The 22,070-nt window shown below is 64.1% G+C and overlaps 6 pseudogenes; all 6 read left to right on the forward strand.

The window, feature by feature from the left end:
- Positions 1-781: 781 nt before the first annotated feature.
- Positions 782-901, forward strand: LOC142876222 (uncharacterized; annotated as a pseudogene).
- Positions 902-4,363: 3,462 nt separating this feature from the next.
- LOC142876295 (uncharacterized) lies at positions 4,364-4,482 on the forward strand (annotated as a pseudogene).
- Positions 4,483-7,943: 3,461 nt separating this feature from the next.
- Positions 7,944-8,062, forward strand: LOC142876297 (uncharacterized; annotated as a pseudogene).
- A 3,450-nt stretch (positions 8,063-11,512) lies between these two features.
- LOC142876083 (uncharacterized) lies at positions 11,513-11,631 on the forward strand (annotated as a pseudogene).
- A 3,466-nt stretch (positions 11,632-15,097) lies between these two features.
- On the forward strand, positions 15,098-15,216 carry LOC142876288 (uncharacterized; annotated as a pseudogene).
- Positions 15,217-18,720: 3,504 nt separating this feature from the next.
- On the forward strand, positions 18,721-18,840 carry LOC142876223 (uncharacterized; annotated as a pseudogene).
- The last annotated feature ends 3,230 nt before the right edge of the window (positions 18,841-22,070 follow it).

Below are 22,070 nucleotides of genomic sequence, written 5' to 3' on the forward strand. Positions count from 1 at the left end.
CCGATTTTTAGCGAGTCCACACGCCAGGGTGGTCGGGGTCCAATGCAGCCCCGGCCAGGCCCAGGCCCCTTGGACCGGGCCACAGGAGGACACAGAGGAGGGTCCCGGCCCCCACGAAGCGGTGCCGGCGGTTCTCCACGGGCTTGGGCGTTTTCCAGAGGTAGGAGATGGAGGGGACTGATTTCTTCAGCGCCCCACAAACCACGCCACCCCACCCCACCCATGGGACACATCCCCAGAGAGAGACGCCCCATACACTGGCTCCCCTCCCCCTTGCGCTGTGCCCCAGCCCTGGCCCGGGGGAATAGGCGGCAGCCCACCCACAGGGCGAGGGGGGGCACAGCTGAAAGGGGTTGTGGGGGAGGGCGGCCCCTGGCTGGGGTCAAAGGGCGCACGCGTGCGCAGTCAGCGTCAGCGGCGGCGACGCGCTGGGGGTGGGCAGCGGGTAGGTGAAGGAGGCCGGGCGAGGAGACGAGGGGGGCTGGGAGGGCTCCACCTTGGCGAGTCCAGCCGTGGAGGCGCATCTTGTGTGAGTGTGAGTGAGTGTGAGTGTGTGTGTGTGTGTATAGAGAGACAGCCCCCCGCCCCGCCCCGCCCATCACCCCCGTCCCTGGGAGCCCACGGGACCCGGCCGGCGAACTCAACAGGCCCGGCCCGGCGCGGGGCCTGGGGCGGGAGGCGGCGGCGGCGGCGGCGGCGGCGGCGGCGGCGGCGGCGGCGGCGGGGGGAAAGCGCAGAGAGGCTCGGCTTCTTGAGCGGGGCAGGGGCGCCCTCCGCCGCCGTCTAGGGCCACACCACCCTGAACGCCCCCCGATCTCGTCTGGTCTCGGAAGCTAAGCAGGGTCGGGCCCGGTCAGTACTTGGATGGGAGACCGCCTGGGAATACCGGGGGCCACAGGCTGCTTCTTTTTTTTTTTTTTTTTTTTTGCCTCTTGTTCTGTCCCCTTTCTGGGAGCGCGGCGGCGGCCCGGGGTGGGGGTGACCCCAACCCTCAGCGCCCGCCGCGCTGCCTGGCGCCTCAGCCCGCACCGTGGGGCCTCCTCTTGTCCCAAGCCGCGACACCGCCGCCACGCGGCAGCATGCGTGGCATCTGCACTGTCAGGTCTCAGACCAAAGGTCTGCTCTGTGGGAACAGACACGCTGGAGAAAACCTTGAGAGTCTGAGAGGGGAGGGAGTTCCAGAAGAAGGCCAGGATGTCATTTTGAGGGAGTATGTGACCAGAACTCGTCCCGTTGCTTTTGGGGGTTCTATGGGCTCCACGCAGGAATCTTTGGTGGTGGCACCTGATGTTGGGGGATCCGGAGTCACACCCAGACCTGCTCCACAGGCCTCCTTTTACTTTTCTCTTCGGATTCATGATTTTTAAAAAGTGTCTCTTACCTCTATGATTGCATTTTCTTTTCTCTCTCTTTTCAAGCAGATGATGGGAGTACAAGTATTCAGGTGACATGTGTTGCCCGTGCACCCCTCCCCCCTGTGTTCTCATTCATATACCTCTCATGTTGTTCCAGCGTATTGTGGGGGTACCAGTGTTAAGGTCGGGTACAGTTGCCCTCTCCAAGCCTCCCCCCTGGGGTCAGAGCTTCAAGTGCGCCCATCCCCCAGTCGGTGCGCACCCACCCCATTCCTAATGGATGTGGATGCCCATCGCCTCCCCCCACCCGCCCGACACCCACCCGATGAAGGTGATTCCTCTCCGTCCACTTAGGTGTCCATCCGTTCGTACCAATTTGCTGGTGAGCGCGCTCACGTGGTGCTCGTGTGTCCATTCTTGGGATACCTGGCTTACTGGAACGGGTTCCAGCTCTGGCCAGGAGAACACGAGAGGCGCCCTCTCACCGCTGCTCCTCACAGCCGAATGGCACTCCGTGGTGTCCACGCGCCACATTTTATTAATGCACTCCTGGATGGATGGGCACTCGGGTCGCTTCCACGTCTTTGCGATTGTGAATTGTGCCCTAACTGTCACCCTACCCCTTACCCAGCCCGTCTCCTCTGCCCCTGCCTGACGCACTCCTCCCCGGCCAGGCCCGTCACTGTCCTGGGCCCCCGCCTGACCGGCTCCTCCCCGCCCGGCCTGTCACCGTCCTCTGCCCCTGCCTGACATGCTCCTTCCCGCCCGGCCTCTCACCGTCCTCGGCCCCTGCCTGACCGGCTCCTCCGTCGCCTGGGCCTTCCAAGGGCTTGGTGTGGAGGCTGCTTCCAGGAAGCCCTCCAGAAACCCGGCAGCAGGGTGGCCGCAGCAGTCTCCAGCAGCCTTCCCTAAGTCGAGTGTGCCGCGGGGGGCCCAGCCTGGTGTCTTCCCTGAGGCCCTGTGGCTGCCGGCTGGGGCTGCCGCTCCCCGCAAGGGGAGAGCCGCGGAGGTGGGGACCGCCTCCTGATGGGGACGTACGTACACGTACACGCAGCTCTCCACGTCGGATCCCGGGGCTCTCTGTCCTGCCCGAAGGCCCAGCGGGCCTGCGGGTCCTTAGAGTGGCAAAAACATCCGAAAGCTGAGACTGAGGGTCCGGTGGGTGTCTGCACTTTTGTGCTGGGCACCCCAGGGAGGCCCGGGGGCTGGCTGGACAACGTGGTCTGCTGGGCGGGGGGGGGGGTTTGGAGGAGCAACTGATGCCCTTTGCACCTTGGGTAGCAAGAGTCTGAGGTGTCTCTGAGCCCTGTGCCATGTCCGGGGGGGGGCGCGGGGGGGGGGGGGAGGAGGAGGAGGAGGAGGAGGTGGGAAGGGCCGGGGCCTGCAGTCCTGTTCCCGGGGTGGCACGGCAAGTGGCTTCTTCCACAGGCTGCTTGGCCTGGGCTCCCTGCACCTGGGCCTTTGGGGGACTGGCCCTGTGCTTGCCAACACTTCCTGCAGGGACCCAGAGCTGGGAGGTGGCATCTCTCAGCCCTGGGTCGGGCAGAGCCCCAGCGGGCCATGCCCACAACCTCTCTCAGCACCGGTCCCCCAGAAGGCTCCTTTGGGACCAGGATTCTCTTGCGGTGACTCTTTAAGGTCTGGCCCCTGGATGGAGGGGCACCAGGAGTAGAGGAGCAGGAAGGGGAAGGGGGTGGCCATGCGAGGGGACACTTTGAGGCCAAGTCCCAGCTTCAGCCTGATCCTCCTGGGAACCCCGCTCTGAGACAAGGAGCCGGGCTTCGCATTCCCACAGCAGCCAGTCGTGGGCTGAGGACACCTGGGGCCTTGGGAACTCCCTGGCTTCTCCTTGGTTTAACATCTAGAGCTGCTTGTGAATCGGGCCGCCACACACACCCGAGTGCAGGTGTCTTCCGCACAGACTGCGGGCCTCGCTCTTCTGAACGCCGCTAGCTCGCCACCCACCCACGGGTGAACCTGGTCAGGGTGCTTTCTCTCGGGGGCAGACTCTTTTCCGGGCGGGCTACCGGTGTCTCTGTTTGCTCGTTTCTTTCTTCCATTTCGGGAAAGGCTTCCTTGCTGGGTGTGGAAATCTCCTATGCCTTCCCTCGCCTATTCTGTCAGCTTTCAAATTCTCTTTCAGTTGCCACCCTCACAGATGGATTAGGAAACTCTTTCCGGTGCACTCATTAGTGAAATGACCTCAATGAAGCTGGAATCCAATATCAAATGGCCGATTTTTAGCGAGTCCACACGCCAGGGTGGTCGGGGTCCAATGCAGCCCCGGCCAGGCCCAGGCCCCTTGGACCGGGCCACAGGAGGACACAGAGGAGGGTCCCGGCCCCCACGAAGCGGTGCCGGCGGTTCTCCACGGGCTTGGGCGTTTTCCAGAGGTAGGAGATGGAGGGGACTGATTTCTTCAGCGCCCCACAAACCACGCCACCCCACCCCACCCATGGGACACATCCCCAGAGAGAGACGCCCCATACACTGGCTCCCCTCCCCCTTGCGCTGTGCCCCAGCCCTGGCCCGGGGGAATAGGCGGCAGCCCACCCACAGGGCGAGGGGGGGCACAGCTGAAAGGGGTTGTGGGGGAGGGCGGCCCCTGGCTGGGGTCAAAGGGCGCGCGCGTGCGCAGTCAGCGTCAGCGGCGGCGACGCGCTGGGGGTGGGCAGCGGGTAGGTGAAGGAGGCCGGGCGAGGAGACGAGGGGGGCTGGGAGGGCTCCACCTTGGCGAGTCCAGCCGTGGAGGCGCATCTTGTGTGAGTGTGAGTGAGTGTGAGTGTGTGTGTGTGTGTATAGAGAGACAGCCCCCCGCCCCGCCCCGCCCATCACCCCCGTCCCTGGGAGCCCACGGGACCCGGCCGGCGAACTCAACAGGCCCGGCCCGGCGCGGGGCCTGGGGCGGGAGGCGGCGGCGGCGGCGGCGGCGGCGGCGGCGGCGGCGGCGGGGGGAAAGCGCAGAGAGGCTCGGCTTCTTGAGCGGGGCAGGGGCGCCCTCCGCCGCCGTCTAGGGCCACACTACCCTGAACGCCCCCGATCTCGTCTGGTCTCGGAAGCTAAGCAGGGTCGGGCCCGGTCAGTAGTTGGATGGGAGACTGCCTGGGAATACCGGGGGCCACAGGCTGCTTCTTTTTTTTTTTTTTTTTTTTTTTGCCTCTTGTTCTGTCCCCTTTCTGGGAGCGCGGCGGCGGCCCGGGGTGGGGGTGACCCCAACCCTCAGCGCCCGCCGCGCTGCCTGGCGCCTCAGCCCGCACCGTGGGGCCTCCTCTTGTCCCAAGCCGCGACACCGCCGCCACGCGGCAGCATGCGTGGCATCTGGACTGTCAGGTCTCAGACCAAAGGTCTGCTCTGTGGGAACAGACACGCTGGAGAAAACCTTGAGAGTCTGAGAGGGGAGGGAGTTCCAGAAGAAGGCCAGGATGTCATTTTGAGGGAGTATGTGACCAGAACTCGTCCCGTTGCTTTTGGGGGTTCTATGGGCTCCACGCAGGAATCTTTGGTGGTGGCACCTGATGTTGGGGGATCCGGAGTCACACCCAGACCTGCTCCACAGGCCTCCTTTTACTTTTCTCTTCGGATTCATGATTTTTAAAAAGTGTCTCTTACCTCTATGATTGCATTTTCTTTTCTCTCTCTTTTCAAGCAGATGATGGGAGTACAAGTATTCAGGTGACATGTGTTGCCCGTGCACCCCTCCCCCCTGTGTTCTCATTCATATACCTCTCATGTTGTTCCAGCGTATTGTGGGGGTACCAGTGTTAAGGTCGGGTACAGTTGCCCTCTCCAAGCCTCCCCCCTGGGGTCAGAGCTTCAAGTGCGCCCATCCCCCAGTCGGTGCGCACCCACCCCATTCCTAATGGATGTGGATGCCCATCGCCTCCCCCCACCCGCCCGACACCCACCCGATGAAGGTGATTCCTCTCCGTCCACTTAGGTGTCCATCCGTTCGTACCAATTTGCTGGTGTGCGCGCTCACGTGGTGCTCGTGTGTCCATTCTTGGGATACCTGGCTTACTGGAACGGGTTCCAGCTCTGGCCAGGAGAACACGAGAGGCGCCCTCTCACCGCTGCTCCTCACAGCCGAATGGCACTCCGTGGTGTCCACGCGCCACATTTTATTAATGCACTCCTGGATGGATGGGCACTCGGGTCGCTTCCACGTCTTTGCGATTGTGAATTGTGCCCTAACTGTCACTCTACCCCTTACCCAGCCCGTCTCCTCTGCCCCTGCCTGACGCACTCCTCCCCGGCCAGGCCCGTCACTGTCCTGGGCCCCCGCCTGACCGGCTCCTCCCCGCCCGGCCTGTCACCGTCCTCTGCCCCTGCCTGACATGCTCCTTCCCGCCCGGCCTCTCACCGTCCTCGGCCCCTGCCTGACCGGCTCCTCCGTCGCCTGGGCCTTCCAAGGGCTTGGTGTGGAGGCTGCTTCCAGGAAGCCCTCCAGAAACCCGGCAGCAGGGTGGCCGCAGCAGTCTCCAGCAGCCTTCCCTAAGTCGAGTGTGCCGCGGGGGGCCCAGCCTGGTGTCTTCCCTGAGGCCCTGTGGCTGCCGGCTGGGGCTGCCGCTCCCCGCAAGGGGAGAGCCGCGGAGGTGGGGACCGCCTCCTGATGGGGACGTACGTACACGTACACGCAGCTCTCCACGTCGGATCCCGGGGCTCTCTGTCCTGCCCGAAGGCCCAGCGGGCCTGCGGGTCCTTAGAGTGGCAAAAACATCCGAAAGCTGAGACTGAGGGTCCGGTGGGTGTCTGCACTTTTGTGCTGGGCACCCCAGGGAGGCCCGGGGGCTGGCTGGACAACGTGGTCTGCTGGGCGGGGGGGGGGGTTTGGAGGAGCAACTGATGCCCTTTGCACCTTGGGTAGCAAGAGTCTGAGGTGTCTCTGAGCCCTGTGCCATGTCCGGGGGGGGGCGCGGGGGGGGGGAGGAGGAGGAGGAGGAGGAGGTGGGAAGGGCCGGGGCCTGCAGTCCTGTTCCCGGGGTGGCACGGCAAGTGGCTTCTTCCACAGGCTGCTTGGCCTGGGCTCCCTGCACCTGGGCCTTTGGGGGACTGGCCCTGTGCTTGCCAACACTTCCTGCAGGGACCCAGAGCTGGGAGGTGGCATCTCTCAGCCCTGGGTCGGGCAGAGCCCCAGCGGGCCATGCCCACAACCTCTCTCAGCACCGGTCCCCCAGAAGGCTCCTTTGGGACCAGGATTCTCTTGCGGTGACTCTTTAAGGTCTGGCCCCTGGATGGAGGGGCACCAGGAGTAGAGGAGCAGGAAGGGGAAGGGGGTGGCCATGCGAGGGGACACTTTGAGGCCAAGTCCCAGCTTCAGCCTGATCCTCCTGGGAACCCCGCTCTGAGACAAGGAGCCGGGCTTCGCATTCCCACAGCAGCCAGTCGTGGGCTGAGGACACCTGGGGCCTTGGGAACTCCCTGGCTTCTCCTTGGTTTAACATCTAGAGCTGCTTGTGAATCGGGCCGCCACACACACCCGAGTGCAGGTGTCTTCCGCACAGACTGCGGGCCTCGCTCTTCTGAACGCCGCTAGCTCGCCACCCACCCACGGGTGAACCTGGTCAGGGTGCTTTCTCTCGGGGGCAGACTCTTTTCCGGGCGGGCTACCGGTGTCTCTGTTTGCTCGTTTCTTTCTTCCATTTCGGGAAAGGCTTCCTTGCTGGGTGTGGAAATCTCCTATGCCTTCCCTCGCCTATTCTGTCAGCTTTCAAATTCTCTTTCAGTTGCCACCCTCACAGATGGATTAGGAAACTCTTTCCGGTGCACTCATTAGTGAAATGACCTCAATGAAGCTGGAATCCAATATCAAATGGCCGATTTTTAGCGAGTCCACACGCCAGGGTGGTCGGGGTCCAATGCAGCCCCGGCCAGGCCCAGGCCCCTTGGACCGGGCCACAGGAGGACACAGAGGAGGGTCCCGGCCCCCACGAAGCGGTGCCGGCGGTTCTCCACGGGCTTGGGCGTTTTCCAGAGGTAGGAGATGGAGGGGACTGATTTCTTCAGCGCCCCACAAACCACGCCACCCCACCCCACCCATGGGACACATCCCCAGAGAGAGACGCCCCATACACTGGCTCCCCTCCCCCTTGCGCTGTGCCCCAGCCCTGGCCCGGGGGAATAGGCGGCAGCCCACCCACAGGGCGAGGGGGGGCACAGCTGAAAGGGGTTGTGGGGGAGGGCGGCCCCTGGCTGGGGTCAAAGGGCGCGCGCGTGCGCAGTCAGCGTCAGCGGCGGCGACGCGCTGGGGGTGGGCAGCGGGTAGGTGAAGGAGGCCGGGCGAGGAGACGAGGGGGGCTGGGAGGGCTCCACCTTGGCGAGTCCAGCCGTGGAGGCGCATCTTGTGTGAGTGTGAGTGAGTGTGAGTGTGTGTGTGTGTGTATAGAGAGACAGCCCCCCGCCCCGCCCCGCCCATCACCCCCGTCCCTGGGAGCCCACGGGACCCGGCCGGCGAACTCAACAGGCCCGGCCCGGCGCGGGGCCTGGGGCGGGAGGCGGCGGCGGCGGCGGCGGCGGCGGCGGCGGCGGCGGCGGGGGGAAAGCGCAGAGAGGCTCGGCTTCTTGAGCGGGGCAGGGGCGCCCTCCGCCGCCGTCTAGGGCCACACTACCCTGAACGCCCCCGATCTCGTCTGGTCTCGGAAGCTAAGCAGGGTCGGGCCCGGTCAGTAGTTGGATGGGAGACTGCCTGGGAATACCGGGGGCCACAGGCTGCTTCTTTTTTTTTTTTTTTTTTTTTTTGCCTCTTGTTCTGTCCCCTTTCTGGGAGCGCGGCGGCGGCCCGGGGTGGGGGTGACCCCAACCCTCAGCGCCCGCCGCGCTGCCTGGCGCCTCAGCCCGCACCGTGGGGCCTCCTCTTGTCCCAAGCCGCGACACCGCCGCCACGCGGCAGCATGCGTGGCATCTGGACTGTCAGGTCTCAGACCAAAGGTCTGCTCTGTGGGAACAGACACGCTGGAGAAAACCTTGAGAGTCTGAGAGGGGAGGGAGTTCCAGAAGAAGGCCAGGATGTCATTTTGAGGGAGTATGTGACCAGAACTCGTCCCGTTGCTTTTGGGGGTTCTATGGGCTCCACGCAGGAATCTTTGGTGGTGGCACCTGATGTTGGGGGATCCGGAGTCACACCCAGACCTGCTCCACAGGCCTCCTTTTACTTTTCTCTTCGGATTCATGATTTTTAAAAAGTGTCTCTTACCTCTATGATTGCATTTTCTTTTCTCTCTCTTTTCAAGCAGATGATGGGAGTACAAGTATTCAGGTGACATGTGTTGCCCGTGCACCCCTCCCCCCTGTGTTCTCATTCATATACCTCTCATGTTGTTCCAGCGTATTGTGGGGGTACCAGTGTTAAGGTCGGGTACAGTTGCCCTCTCCAAGCCTCCCCCCTGGGGTCAGAGCTTCAAGTGCGCCCATCCCCCAGTCGGTGCGCACCCACCCCATTCCTAATGGATGTGGATGCCCATCGCCTCCCCCCACCCGCCCGACACCCACCCGATGAAGGTGATTCCTCTCCGTCCACTTAGGTGTCCATCCGTTCGTACCAATTTGCTGGTGTGCGCGCTCACGTGGTGCTCGTGTGTCCATTCTTGGGATACCTGGCTTACTGGAACGGGTTCCAGCTCTGGCCAGGAGAACACGAGAGGCGCCCTCTCACCGCTGCTCCTCACAGCCGAATGGCACTCCGTGGTGTCCACGCGCCACATTTTATTAATGCACTCCTGGATGGATGGGCACTCGGGTCGCTTCCACGTCTTTGCGATTGTGAATTGTGCCCTAACTGTCACTCTACCCCTTACCCAGCCCGTCTCCTCTGCCCCTGCCTGACGCACTCCTCCCCGGCCAGGCCCGTCACTGTCCTGGGCCCCCGCCTGACCGGCTCCTCCCCGCCCGGCCTGTCACCGTCCTCTGCCCCTGCCTGACATGCTCCTTCCCGCCCGGCCTCTCACCGTCCTCGGCCCCTGCCTGACCGGCTCCTCCGTCGCCTGGGCCTTCCAAGGGCTTGGTGTGGAGGCTGCTTCCAGGAAGCCCTCCAGAAACCCGGCAGCAGGGTGGCCGCAGCAGTCTCCAGCAGCCTTCCCTAAGTCGAGTGCGGGGGACGTGCCCCCGCTGTGCCGCGGGGGGCCCAGCCTGGTGTCTTCCCTGAGGCCCTGCGGCTGCCGGCTGGGGCTGCCGCTCCCCGCGAGGGGAGAGCCGCGGAGGTGGGGACCGCCTCCTGATGGGGACGTACGTACACGCAGCTCTCCACGTCGGATCCCGGGGCTCTCTGTCCTGCCCGAAGGCCCAGCGGGCCTGCGGGTCCTTAGAGTGGCAAAAACATCCGAAAGCTGAGACTGAGGGTCCGGTGGGTGTCTGCACTTTTGTGCTGGGCACCCCAGGGAGGCCCGGGGGCTGGCTGGACAACGTGGTCTGCTGGGCGGGGGGGGGTTGGAGGAGCAACTGATGCCCTTCGCACCTTGGGTAGCAAGAGTCTGAGGTGTCTCTGAGCCCTGTGCCATGTCCGGGGGGGGGGGCGCGGGGGGGGGGAGGAGGAGGAGGAGGAGGAGGTGGGAAGGGCCGGGGCCTGCAGTCCTGTTCCCGGGGTGGCACGGCAAGTGGCTTCTTCCACAGGCTGCTTGGCCTGGGCTCCCTGCACCTGGGCCTTTGGGGGACTGGCCCTGTGCTTGCCAACACTTCCTGCAGGGACCCAGAGCTGGGAGGTGGCATCTCTCAGCCCTGGGTCGGGCAGAGCCCCAGCGGGCCATGCCCACAACCTCTCTCAGCACCGGTCCCCCAGAAGGCTCCTTTGGGACCAGGATTCTCTTGCGGTGACTCTTTAAGGTCTGGCCCCTGGATGGAGGGGCACCAGGAGTAGAGGAGCAGGAAGGGGAAGGGGGTGGCCATGCGAGGGGACACTTTGAGGCCAAGTCCCAGCTTCAGCCTGATCCTCCTGGGAACCCCGCTCTGAGACAAGGAGCCGGGCTTCGCATTCCCACAGCAGCCAGTCGTGGGCTGAGGACACCTGGGGCCTTGGGAACTCCCTGGCTTCTCCTTGGTTTAACATCTAGAGCTGCTTGTGAATCGGGCCGCCACACACACCCGAGTGCAGGTGTCTTCCGCACAGACTGCGGGCCTCGCTCTTCTGAACGCCGCTAGCTCGCCACCCACCCACGGGTGAACCTGGTCAGGGTGCTTTCTCTCGGGGGCAGACTCTTTTCCGGGCGGGCTACCGGTGTCTCTGTTTGCTCGTTTCTTTCTTCCATTTCGGGAAAGGCTTCCTTGCTGGGTGTGGAAATCTCCTATGCCTTCCCTCGCCTATTCTGTCAGCTTTCAAATTCTCTTTCAGTTGCCACCCTCACAGATGGATTAGGAAACTCTTTCCGGTGCACTCATTAGTGAAATGACCTCAATGAAGCTGGAATCCAATATCAAATGGCCGATTTTTAGCGAGTCCACACGCCAGGGTGGTCGGGGTCCAATGCAGCCCCGGCCAGGCCCAGGCCCCTTGGACCGGGCCACAGGAGGACACAGAGGAGGGTCCCGGCCCCCACGAAGCGGTGCCGGCGGTTCTCCACGGGCTTGGGCGTTTTCCAGAGGTAGGAGATGGAGGGGACTGATTTCTTCAGCGCCCCACAAACCACGCCACCCCACCCCACCCATGGGACACATCCCCAGAGAGAGACGCCCCATACACTGGCTCCCCTCCCCCTTGCGCTGTGCCCCAGCCCTGGCCCGGGGGAATAGGCGGCAGCCCACCCACAGGGCGAGGGGGGGCACAGCTGAAAGGGGTTGTGGGGGAGGGCGGCCCCTGGCTGGGGTCAAAGGGCGCGCGCGTGCGCAGTCAGCGTCAGCGGCGGCGACGCGCTGGGGGTGGGCAGCGGGTAGGTGAAGGAGGCCGGGCGAGGAGACGAGGGGGGCTGGGAGGGCTCCACCTTGGCGAGTCCAGCCGTGGAGGCGCATCTTGTGTGAGTGTGAGTGAGTGTGAGTGTGTGTGTGTGTGTATAGAGAGACAGCCCCCCGCCCCGCCCCGCCCATCACCCCCGTCCCTGGGAGCCCACGGGACCCGGCCGGCGAACTCAACAGGCCCGGCCTGGCGCGGGGCCTGGGGCGGGAAGCGGCGGCGGCGGCGGCGGGAAAGCGCAGAGAGGCTCGGCTTCTTGAGCGGGGCAGGGGCGCCCTCCGCCGCCGTCTAGGGCCACACCACCCTGAACGCCCCCGATCTCGTCTGGTCTCGGAAGCTAAGCAGGGTCGGGCCCGGTCAGTACTTGGATGGGAGACTGCCTGGGAATACCGGGGGCCACAGGCTGCTTCTTTTTTTTTTTTTTTTTTTTTTGCCTCTTGTTCTGTCCCCTTTCTGGGAGCGCGGCGGCGGCCCGGGGTGGGGGTGACCCCAACCCTCAGCGCCCGCCGCGGTGCCTGGCGCCTCAGCCCGCACCGTGGGGCCTCCTCTTGTCCCAAGCCGCGACACCGCCGCCACGCGGCAGCATGCGTGGCATCTGGACTGTCAGGTCTCAGACCAAAGGTCTGCTCTGTGGGAACAGACACGCTGGAGAAAACCTTGAGAGTCTGAGAGGGGAGGGAGTTCCAGAAGAAGGCCAGGATGTCATTTTGAGGGAGTATGTGACCAGAACTCGTCCCGTTGCTTTTGGGGGTTCTATGGGCTCCACGCAGGAATCTTTGGTGGTGGCACCTGATGTTGGGGGATCCGGAGTCACACCCAGACCTGCTCCACAGGCCTCCTTTTACTTTTCTCTTCGGATTCATGATTTTTAAAAAGTGTCTCTTACCTCTATGATTGCATTTTCTTTTCTCTCTCTTTTCAAGCAGATGATGGGAGTACAAGTATTCAGGTGACATGTGTTGCCCGTGCACCCCTCCCCCCTGTGTTCTCATTCATATACCTCTCATGTTGTTCCAGCGTATTGTGGGGGTACCAGTGTTAAGGTCGGGTACAGTTGCCCTCTCCAAGCCTCCCCCCTGGGGTCAGAGCTTCAAGTGCGCCCATCCCCCAGTCGGTGCGCACCCACCCCATTCCTAATGGATGTGGATGCCCATCGCCTCCCCCCACCCGCCCGACACCCACCCGATGAAGGTGATTCCTCTCCGTCCACTTAGGTGTCCATCCGTTCGTACCAATTTGCTGGTGAGCGCGCTCACGTGGTGCTCGTGTGTCCATTCTTGGGATACCTGGCTTACTGGAACGGGTTCCAGCTCTGGCCAGGAGAACACGAGAGGCGCCCTCTCACCGCTGCTCCTCACAGCCGAATGGCACTCCGTGGTGTCCACGCGCCACATTTTATTAATGCACTCCTGGATGGATGGGCACTCGGGTCGCTTCCACGTCTTTGCGATTGTGAATTGTGCCCTAACTGTCACCCTACCCCTTACCCAGCCCGTCTCCTCTGCCCCTGCCTGACGCACTCCTCCCCGGCCAGGCCCGTCACTGTCCTGGGCCCCCGCCTGACCGGCTCCTCCCCGCCCGGCCTGTCACCGTCCTCTGCCCCTGCCTGACATGCTCCTTCCCGCCCGGCCTCTCACCGTCCTCGGCCCCTGCCTGACCGGCTCCTCCGTCGCCTGGGCCTTCCAAGGGCTTGGTGTGGAGGCTGCTTCCAGGAAGCCCTCCAGAAACCCGGCAGCAGGGTGGCCGCAGCAGTCTCCAGCAGCCTTCCCTAAGTCGAGTGCGGGGGACGTGCCCCCGCTGTGCCGCGGGGGGCCCAGCCTGGTGTCTTCCCTGAGGCCCTGTGGCTGCCGGCTGGGGCTGCCGCTCCCCGCAAGGGGAGAGCCGCCTCCTGATGGGGACGTACGTACACGTACACGCAGCTCTCCACGTCGGATCCCGGGGCTCTCTGTCCTGCCCGAAGGCCCAGCGGGCCTGCGGGTCCTTAGAGTGGCAAAAACATCCGAAAGCTGAGACTGAGGGTCCGGTGGGTGTCTGCACTTTTGTGCTGGGCACCCCAGGGAGGCCCGGGGGCTGGCTGGACAACGTGGTCTGCTGGGCGGGGGGGGGGTTTGGAGGAGCAACTGATGCCCTTTGCACCTTGGGTAGCAAGAGTCTGAGGTGTCTCTGAGCCCTGTGCCATGTCCGGGGGGGGCGCGGGGGGGGGGAGGAGGAGGAGGAGGAGGAGGTGGGAAGGGCCGGGGCCTGCAGTCCTGTTCCCGGGGTGGCACGGCAAGTGGCTTCTTCCACAGGCTGCTTGGCCTGGGCTCCCTGTACCTGGGCCTTTGGGGGACTGGCCCTGTGCTTGCCAACACTTCCTGCAGGGACCCAGAGCTGGGAGGTGGCATCTCTCAGCCCTGGGTCGGGCAGAGCCCCAGCGGGCCATGCCCACAACCTCTCTCAGCACCGGTCCCCCAGAAGGCTCCTTTGGGACCAGGATTCTCTTGCGGTGACTCTTTAAGGTCTGGCCCCTGGATGGAGGGGCACCAGGAGTAGAGGAGCAGGAAGGGGAAGGGGGTGGCCATGCGAGGGGACACTTTGAGGCCAAGTCCCAGCTTCAGCCTGATCCTCCTGGGAACCCCGCTCTGAGACAAGGAGCCGGGCTTCGCATTCCCACAGCAGCCAGTCGTGGGCTGAGGACACCTGGGGCCTTGGGAACTCCCTGGCTTCTCCTTGGTTTAACATCTAGAGCTGCTTGTGAATCGGGCCGCCACACACACCCGAGTGCAGGTGTCTTCCGCACAGACTGCGGGCCTCGCTCTTCTGAACGCCGCTAGCTCGCCACCCACCCACGGGTGAACCTGGTCAGGGTGCTTTCTCTCGGGGGCAGACTCTTTTCCGGGCGGGCTACCGGTGTCTCTGTTTGCTCGTTTCTTTCTTCCATTTCGGGAAAGGCTTCCTTGCTGGGTGTGGAAATCTCCTATGCCTTCCCTCGCCTATTCTGTCAGCTTTCAAATTCTCTTTCAGTTGCCACCCTCACAGATGGATTAGGAAACTCTTTCCGGTGCACTCATTAGTGAAATGACCTCAATGAAGCTGGAATCCAATATCAAATGGCCGATTTTTAGCGAGTCCACACGCCAGGGTGGTCGGGGTCCAATGCAGCCCCGGCCAGGCCCAGGCCCCTTGGACCGGGCCACAGGAGGACACAGAGGAGGGTCCCGGCCCCCACGAAGCGGTGCCGGCGGTTCTCCACGGGCTTGGGCGTTTTCCAGAGGTAGGAGATGGAGGGGACTGATTTCTTCAGCGCCCCACAAACCACGCCACCCCACCCCACCCATGGGACACATCCCCAGAGAGAGACGCCCCATACACTGGCTCCCCTCCCCCTTGCGCTGTGCCCCAGCCCTGGCCCGGGGGAATAGGCGGCAGCCCACCCACAGGGCGAGGGGGGGCACAGCTGAAAGGGGTTGTGGGGGAGGGCGGCCCCTGGCTGGGGTCAAAGGGCGCGCGCGTGCGCAGTCAGCGTCAGCGGCGGCGACGCGCTGGGGGTGGGCAGCGGGTAGGTGAAGGAGGCCGGGCGAGGAGACGAGGGGGGCTGGGAGGGCTCCACCTTGGCGAGTCCAGCCGTGGAGGCGCATCTTGTGTGAGTGTGAGTGAGTGTGAGTGTGTGTGTGTGTGTATAGAGAGACAGCCCCCCGCCCCGCCCCGCCCATCACCCCCGTCCCTGGGAGCCCACGGGACCCGGCCGGCGAACTCAACAGGCCCGGCCCGGCGCGGGGCCTGGGGCGGGAGGCGGCGGCGGCGGCGGCGGCGGCGGCGGCGGCGGCGGCGGCGGGGGGAAAGCGCAGAGAGGCTCGGCTTCTTGAGCGGGGCAGGGGCGCCCTCCGCCGCCGTCTAGGGCCACACCACCCTGAACGCCCCCGATCTCGTCTGGTCTCGGAAGCTAAGCAGGGTCGGGCCCGGTCAGTAGTTGGATGGGAGACTGCCTGGGAATACCGGGGGCCACAGGCTGCTTCTTTTTTTTTTTTTTTTTTTTTTTTGCCTCTTGTTCTGTCCCCTTTCTGGGAGCGCGGCGGCGGCCCGGGGTGGGGGTGACCCCAACCCTCAGCGCCCGCCGCGCTGCCTGGCGCCTCAGCCCGCACCGTGGGGCCTCCTCTTGTCCCAAGCCGCGACACCGCCGCCACGCGGCAGCATGCGTGGCATCTGCACTGTCAGGTCTCAGACCAAAGGTCTGCTCTGTGGGAACAGACACGCTGGAGAAAACCTTGAGAGTCTGAGAGGGGAGGGAGTTCCAGAAGAAGGCCAGGATGTCATTTTGAGGGAGTATGTGACCAGAACTCGTCCCGTTGCTTTTGGGGGTTCTATGGGCTCCACGCAGGAATCTTTGGTGGTGGCACCTGATGTTGGGGGATCCGGAGTCACACCCAGACCTGCTCCACAGGCCTCCTTTTACTTTTCTCTTCGGATTCATGATTTTTAAAAAGTGTCTCTTACCTCTATGATTGCATTTTCTTTTCTCTCTCTTTTCAAGCAGATGATGGGAGTACAAGTATTCAGGTGACATGTGTTGCCCGTGCACCCCTCCCCCCTGTGTTCTCATTCATATACCTCTCATGTTGTTCCAGCGTATTGTGGGGGTACCAGTGTTAAGGTCGGGTACAGTTGCCCTCTCCAAGCCTCCCCCCTGGGGTCAGAGCTTCAAGTGCGCCCATCCCCCAGTCGGTGCGCACCCACCCCATTCCTAATGGATGTGGATGCCCATCGCCTCCCCCCACCCGCCCGACACCCACCCGATGAAGGTGATTCCTCTCCGTCCACTTAGGTGTCCATCCGTTCGTACCAATTTGCTGGTGAGCGCGCTCACGTGGTGCTCGTGTGTCCATTCTTGGGATACCTGGCTTACTGGAACGGGTTCCAGCTCTGGCCAGGAGAACACGAGAGGCGCCCTCTCACCGCTGCTCCTCACAGCCGAATGGCACTCCGTGGTGTCCACGCGCCACATTTTATTAATGCACTCCTGGATGGATGGGCACTCGGGTCGCTTCCACGTCTTTGCGATTGTGAATTGTGCCCTAACTGTCACCCTACCCCTTACCCAGCCCGTCTCCTCTGCCCCTGCCTGACGCACTCCTCCCCGGCCAGGCCCGTCACTGTCCTGGGCCCCCGCCTGACCGGCTCCTCCCCGCCCGGCCTGTCACCGTCCTCTGCCCCTGCCTGACATGCTCCTTCCCGCCCGGCCTCTCACCGTCCTCGGCCCCTGCCTGACCGGCTCCTCCGTCGCCTGGGCCTTCCAAGGGCTTGGTGTGGAGGCTGCTTCCAGGAAGCCCTCCAGAAACCCGGCAGCAGGGTGGCCGCAGCAGTCTCCAGCAGCCTTCCCTAAGTCGAGTGTGCCGCGGGGGGCCCAGCCTGGTGTCTTCCCTGAGGCCCTGTGGCTGCCGGCTGGGGCTGCCGCTCCCCGCAAGGGGAGAGCCGCGGAGGTGGGGACCGCCTCCTGATGGGGACGTACGTACACGTACACGCAGCTCTCCACGTCGGATCCCGGGGCTCTCTGTCCTGCCCGAAGGCCCAGCGGGCCTGCGGGTCCTTAGAGTGGCAAAAACATCCGAAAGCTGAGACTGAGGGTCCGGTGGGTGTCTGCACTTTTGTGCTGGGCACCCCAGGGAGGCCCGGGGGCTGGCTGGACAACGTGGTCTGCTGGGCGGGGGGGGGGTTTGGAGGAGCAACTGATGCCCTTTGCACCTTGGGTAGCAAGAGTCTGAGGTGTCTCTGAGCCCTGTGCCATGTCCGGGGGGGGGCGCGGGGGGGGGGGAGGAGGAGGAGGAGGAGGAGGTGGGAAGGGCCGGGGCCTGCAGTCCTGTTCCCGGGGTGGCACGGCAAGTGGCTTCTTCCACAGGCTGCTTGGCCTGGGCTCCCTGTACCTGGGCCTTTGGGGGACTGGCCCTGTGCTTGCCAACACTTCCTGCAGGGACCCAGAGCTGGGAGGTGGCATCTCTCAGCCCTGGGTCGGGCAGAGCCCCAGCGGGCCATGCCCACAACCTCTCTCAGCACCGGTCCCCCAGAAGGCTCCTTTGGGACCAGGATTCTCTTGCGGTGACTCTTTAAGGTCTGGCCCCTGGATGGAGGGGCACCAGGAGTAGAGGAGCAGGAAGGGGAAGGGGGTGGCCATGCGAGGGGACACTTTGAGGCCAAGTCCCAGCTTCAGCCTGATCCTCCTGGGAACCCCGCTCTGAGACAAGGAGCCGGGCTTCGCATTCCCACAGCAGCCAGTCGTGGGCTGAGGACACCTGGGGCCTTGGGAACTCCCTGGCTTCTCCTTGGTTTAACATCTAGAGCTGCTTGTGAATCGGGCCGCCACACACACCCGAGTGCAGGTGTCTTCCGCACAGACTGCGGGCCTCGCTCTTCTGAACGCCGCTAGCTCGCCACCCACCCACGGGTGAACCTGGTCAGGGTGCTTTCTCTCGGGGGCAGACTCTTTTCCGGGCGGGCTACCGGTGTCTCTGTTTGCTCGTTTCTTTCTTCCATTTCGGGAAAGGCTTCCTTGCTGGGTGTGGAAATCTCCTATGCCTTCCCTCGCCTATTCTGTCAGCTTTCAAATTCTCTTTCAGTTGCCACCCTCACAGATGGATTAGGAAACTCTTTCCGGTGCACTCATTAGTGAAATGACCTCAATGAAGCTGGAATCCAATATCAAATGGCCGATTTTTAGCGAGTCCACACGCCAGGGTGGTCGGGGTCCAATGCAGCCCCGGCCAGGCCCAGGCCCCTTGGACCGGGCCACAGGAGGACACAGAGGAGGGTCCCGGCCCCCACGAAGCGGTGCCGGCGGTTCTCCACGGGCTTGGGCGTTTTCCAGAGGTAGGAGATGGAGGGGACTGATTTCTTCAGCGCCCCACAAACCACGCCACCCCACCCCACCCATGGGACACATCCCCAGAGAGAGACGCCCCATACACTGGCTCCCCTCCCCCTTGCGCTGTGCCCCAGCCCTGGCCCGGGGGAATAGGCGGCAGCCCACCCACAGGGCGAGGGGGGGCACAGCTGAAAGGGGTTGTGGGGGAGGGCGGCCCCTGGCTGGGGTCAAAGGGCGCACGCGTGCGCAGTCAGCGTCAGCGGCGGCGACGCGCTGGGGGTGGGCAGCGGGTAGGTGAAGGAGGCCGGGCGAGGAGACGAGGGGGGCTGGGAGGGCTCCACCTTGGCGAGTCCAGCCGTGGAGGCGCATCTTGTGTGAGTGTGAGTGAGTGTGAGTGTGTGTGTGTGTGTATAGAGAGACAGCCCCCCGCCCCGCCCCGCCCATCACCCCCGTCCCTGGGAGCCCACGGGACCCGGCCGGCGAACTCAACAGGCCCGGCCCGGCGCGGGGCCTGGGGCGGGAGGCGGCGGCGGCGGCGGCGGCGGCGGCGGCGGCGGCGGCGGCGGCGGCGGCGGCGGCGGCGGCGGCGGCGGCGGCGGCGGCGGGGGGAAAGCGCAGAGAGGCTCGGCTTCTTGAGCGGGGCAGGGGCGCCCTCCGCCGCCGTCTAGGGCCACACCACCCTGAACGCCCCCCGATCTCGTCTGGTCTCGGAAGCTAAGCAGGGTCGGGCCCGGTCAGTACTTGGATGGGAGACCGCCTGGGAATACCGGGGGCCACAGGCTGCTTCTTTTTTTTTTTTTTTTTTTTTGCCTCTTGTTCTGTCCCCTTTCTGGGAGCGCGGCGGCGGCCCGGGGTGGGGGTGACCCCAACCCTCAGCGCCCGCCGCGCTGCCTGGCGCCTCAGCCCGCACCGTGGGGCCTCCTCTTGTCCCAAGCCGCGACACCGCCGCCACGCGGCAGCATGCGTGGCATCTGCACTGTCAGGTCTCAGACCAAAGGTCTGCTCTGTGGGAACAGACACGCTGGAGAAAACCTTGAGAGTCTGAGAGGGGAGGGAGTTCCAGAAGAAGGCCAGGATGTCATTTTGAGGGAGTATGTGACCAGAACTCGTCCCGTTGCTTTTGGGGGTTCTATGGGCTCCACGCAGGAATCTTTGGTGGTGGCACCTGATGTTGGGGGATCCGGAGTCACACCCAGACCTGCTCCACAGGCCTCCTTTTACTTTTCTCTTCGGATTCATGATTTTTAAAAAGTGTCTCTTACCTCTATGATTGCATTTTCTTTTCTCTCTCTTTTCAAGCAGATGATGGGAGTACAAGTATTCAGGTGACATGTGTTGCCCGTGCACCCCTCCCCCCTGTGTTCTCATTCATATACCTCTCATGTTGTTCCAGCGTATTGTGGGGGTACCAGTGTTAAGGTCGGGTACAGTTGCCCTCTCCAAGCCTCCCCCCTGGGGTCAGAGCTTCAAGTGCGCCCATCCCCCAGTCGGTGCGCACCCACCCCATTCCTAATGGATGTGGATGCCCATCGCCTCCCCCCACCCGCCCGACACCCACCCGATGAAGGTGATTCCTCTCCGTCCACTTAGGTGTCCATCCGTTCGTACCAATTTGCTGGTGAGCGCGCTCACGTGGTGCTCGTGTGTCCATTCTTGGGATACCTGGCTTACTGGAACGGGTTCCAGCTCTGGCCAGGAGAACACGAGAGGCGCCCTCTCACCGCTGCTCCTCACAGCCGAATGGCACTCCGTGGTGTCCACGCGCCACATTTTATTAATGCACTCCTGGATGGATGGGCACTCGGGTCGCTTCCACGTCTTTGCGATTGTGAATTGTGCCCTAACTGTCACTCTACCCCTTACCCAGCCCGTCTCCTCTGCCCCTGCCTGACGCACTCCTCCCCGGCCAGGCCCGTCACTGTCCTGGGCCCCCGCCTGACCGGCTCCTCCCCGCCCGGCCTGTCACCGTCCTCTGCCCCTGCCTGACATGCTCCTTCCCGCCCGGCCTCTCACCGTCCTCGGCCCCTGCCTGACCGGCTCCTCCGTCGCCTGGGCCTTCCAAGGGCTTGGTGTGGAGGCTGCTTCCAGGAAGCCCTCCAGAAACCCGGCAGCAGGGTGGCCGCAGCAGTCTCCAGCAGCCTTCCCTAAGTCGAGTGCGGGGGACGTGCCCCCGCTGTGCCGCGGGGGGCCCAGCCTGGTGTCTTCCCTGATGCCCTGCGGCTGCCGGCTGGGGCTGCCGCTCCCCGCGAGGGGAGAGCCGCGGAGGTGGGGACCGCCTCCTGATGGGGACGTACGTACACGCAGCTCTCCACGTCGGATCCCGGGGCTCTCTGTCCTGCCCGAAGGCCCAGCGGGCCTGCGGGTCCTTAGAGTGGCAAAAACATCTGAAAGCTGAGACTGAGGGTCCGGTGGGTGTCTGCACTTTTGTGCTGGGCACCCCAGGGAGGCCCGGGGGCTGGCTGGACAACGTGGTCTGCTGGCCGGGGGGGGGTTGGAGGAGCAACTGATGCCCTTCGCACCTTGGGTAGCAAGAGTCTGAGGTGTCTCTGAGCCCTGTGCCATGTCGGGGGGGGGCGCGGGGGGGGGGGAGGAGGAGGAGGAGGAGGAGGTGGGAAGGGCCGGGGCCTGCAGTCCTGTTCCCGGGGTGGCACGGCAAGTGGCTTCTTCCACAGGCTGCTTGGCCTGGGCTCCCTGCACCTGGGCCTTTGGGGGACTGGCCCTGTGCTTGCCAACACTTCCTGCAGGGACCCAGAGCTGGGAGGTGGCATCTCTCAGCCCTGGGTCGGGCAGAGCCCCAGCGGGCCATGCCCACAACCTCTCTCAGCACCGGTCCCCCAGAAGGCTCCTTTGGGACCAGGATTCTCTTGCGGTGACTCTTTAAGGTCTGGCCCCTGGATGGAGGGGCACCAGGAGTAGAGGAGCAGGAAGGGGAAGGGGGTGGCCATGCGAGGGGACACTTTGAGGCCAAGTCCCAGCTTCAGCCTGATCCTCCTGGGAACCCCGCTCTGAGACAAGGAGCCGGGCTTCGCATTCCCACAGCAGCCAGTCGTGGGCTGAGGACACCTGGGGCCTTGGGAACTCCCTGGCTTCTCCTTGGTTTAACATCTAGAGCTGCTTGTGAATCGGGCCGCCACACACACCCGAGTGCAGGTGTCTTCCGCACAGACTGCGGGCCTCGCTCTTCTGAACGCCGCTAGCTCGCCACCCACCCACGGGTGAACCTGGTCAGGGTGCTTTCTCTCGGGGGCAGACTCTTTTCCGGGCGGGCTACCGGTGTCTCTGTTTGCTCGTTTCTTTCTTCCATTTCGGGAAAGGCTTCCTTGCTGGGTGTGGAAATCTCCTATGCCTTCCCTCGCCTATTCTGTCAGCTTTCAAATTCTCTTTCAGTTGCCACCCTCACAGATGGATTAGGAAACTCTTTCCGGTGCACTCATTAGTGAAATGACCTCAATGAAGCTGGAATCCAATATCTAATGGCCGATTTTTAGCGAGTCCACACGCCAGGGTGGTCGGGGTCCAATGCAGCCCCGGCCAGGCCCAGGCCCCTTGGACCGGGCCACAGGAGGACACAGAGGAGGGTCCCGGCCCCCACGAAGCGGTGCCGGCGGTTCTCCACGGGCTTGGGCGTTTTCCAGAGGTAGGAGATGGAGGGGACTGATTTCTTCAGCGCCCCACAAACCACGCCACCCCACCCCACCCATGGGACACATCCCCAGAGAGAGACGCCCCATACACTGGCTCCCCTCCCCCTTGCGCTGTGCCCCAGCCCTGGCCCGGGGGAATAGGCGGCAGCCCACCCACAGGGCGAGGGGGGGCACAGCTGAAAGGGGTTGTGGGGGAGGGCGGCCCCTGGCTGGGGTCAAAGGGCGCGCGCGTGCGCAGTCAGCGTCAGCGGCGGCGACGCGCTGGGGGTGGGCAGCGGGTAGGTGAAGGAGGCCGGGCGAGGAGACGAGGGGGGCTGGGAGGGCTCCACCTTGGCGAGTCCAGCCGTGGAGGCGCATCTTGTGTGAGT

The sequence above is a fragment of the Microcebus murinus genome, chromosome 14, assembly GCF_040939455.1.
Source record: "Microcebus murinus isolate Inina chromosome 14, M.murinus_Inina_mat1.0, whole genome shotgun sequence".
NCBI classification, from domain to species: Eukaryota; Metazoa; Chordata; class Mammalia; order Primates; family Cheirogaleidae; genus Microcebus; species Microcebus murinus.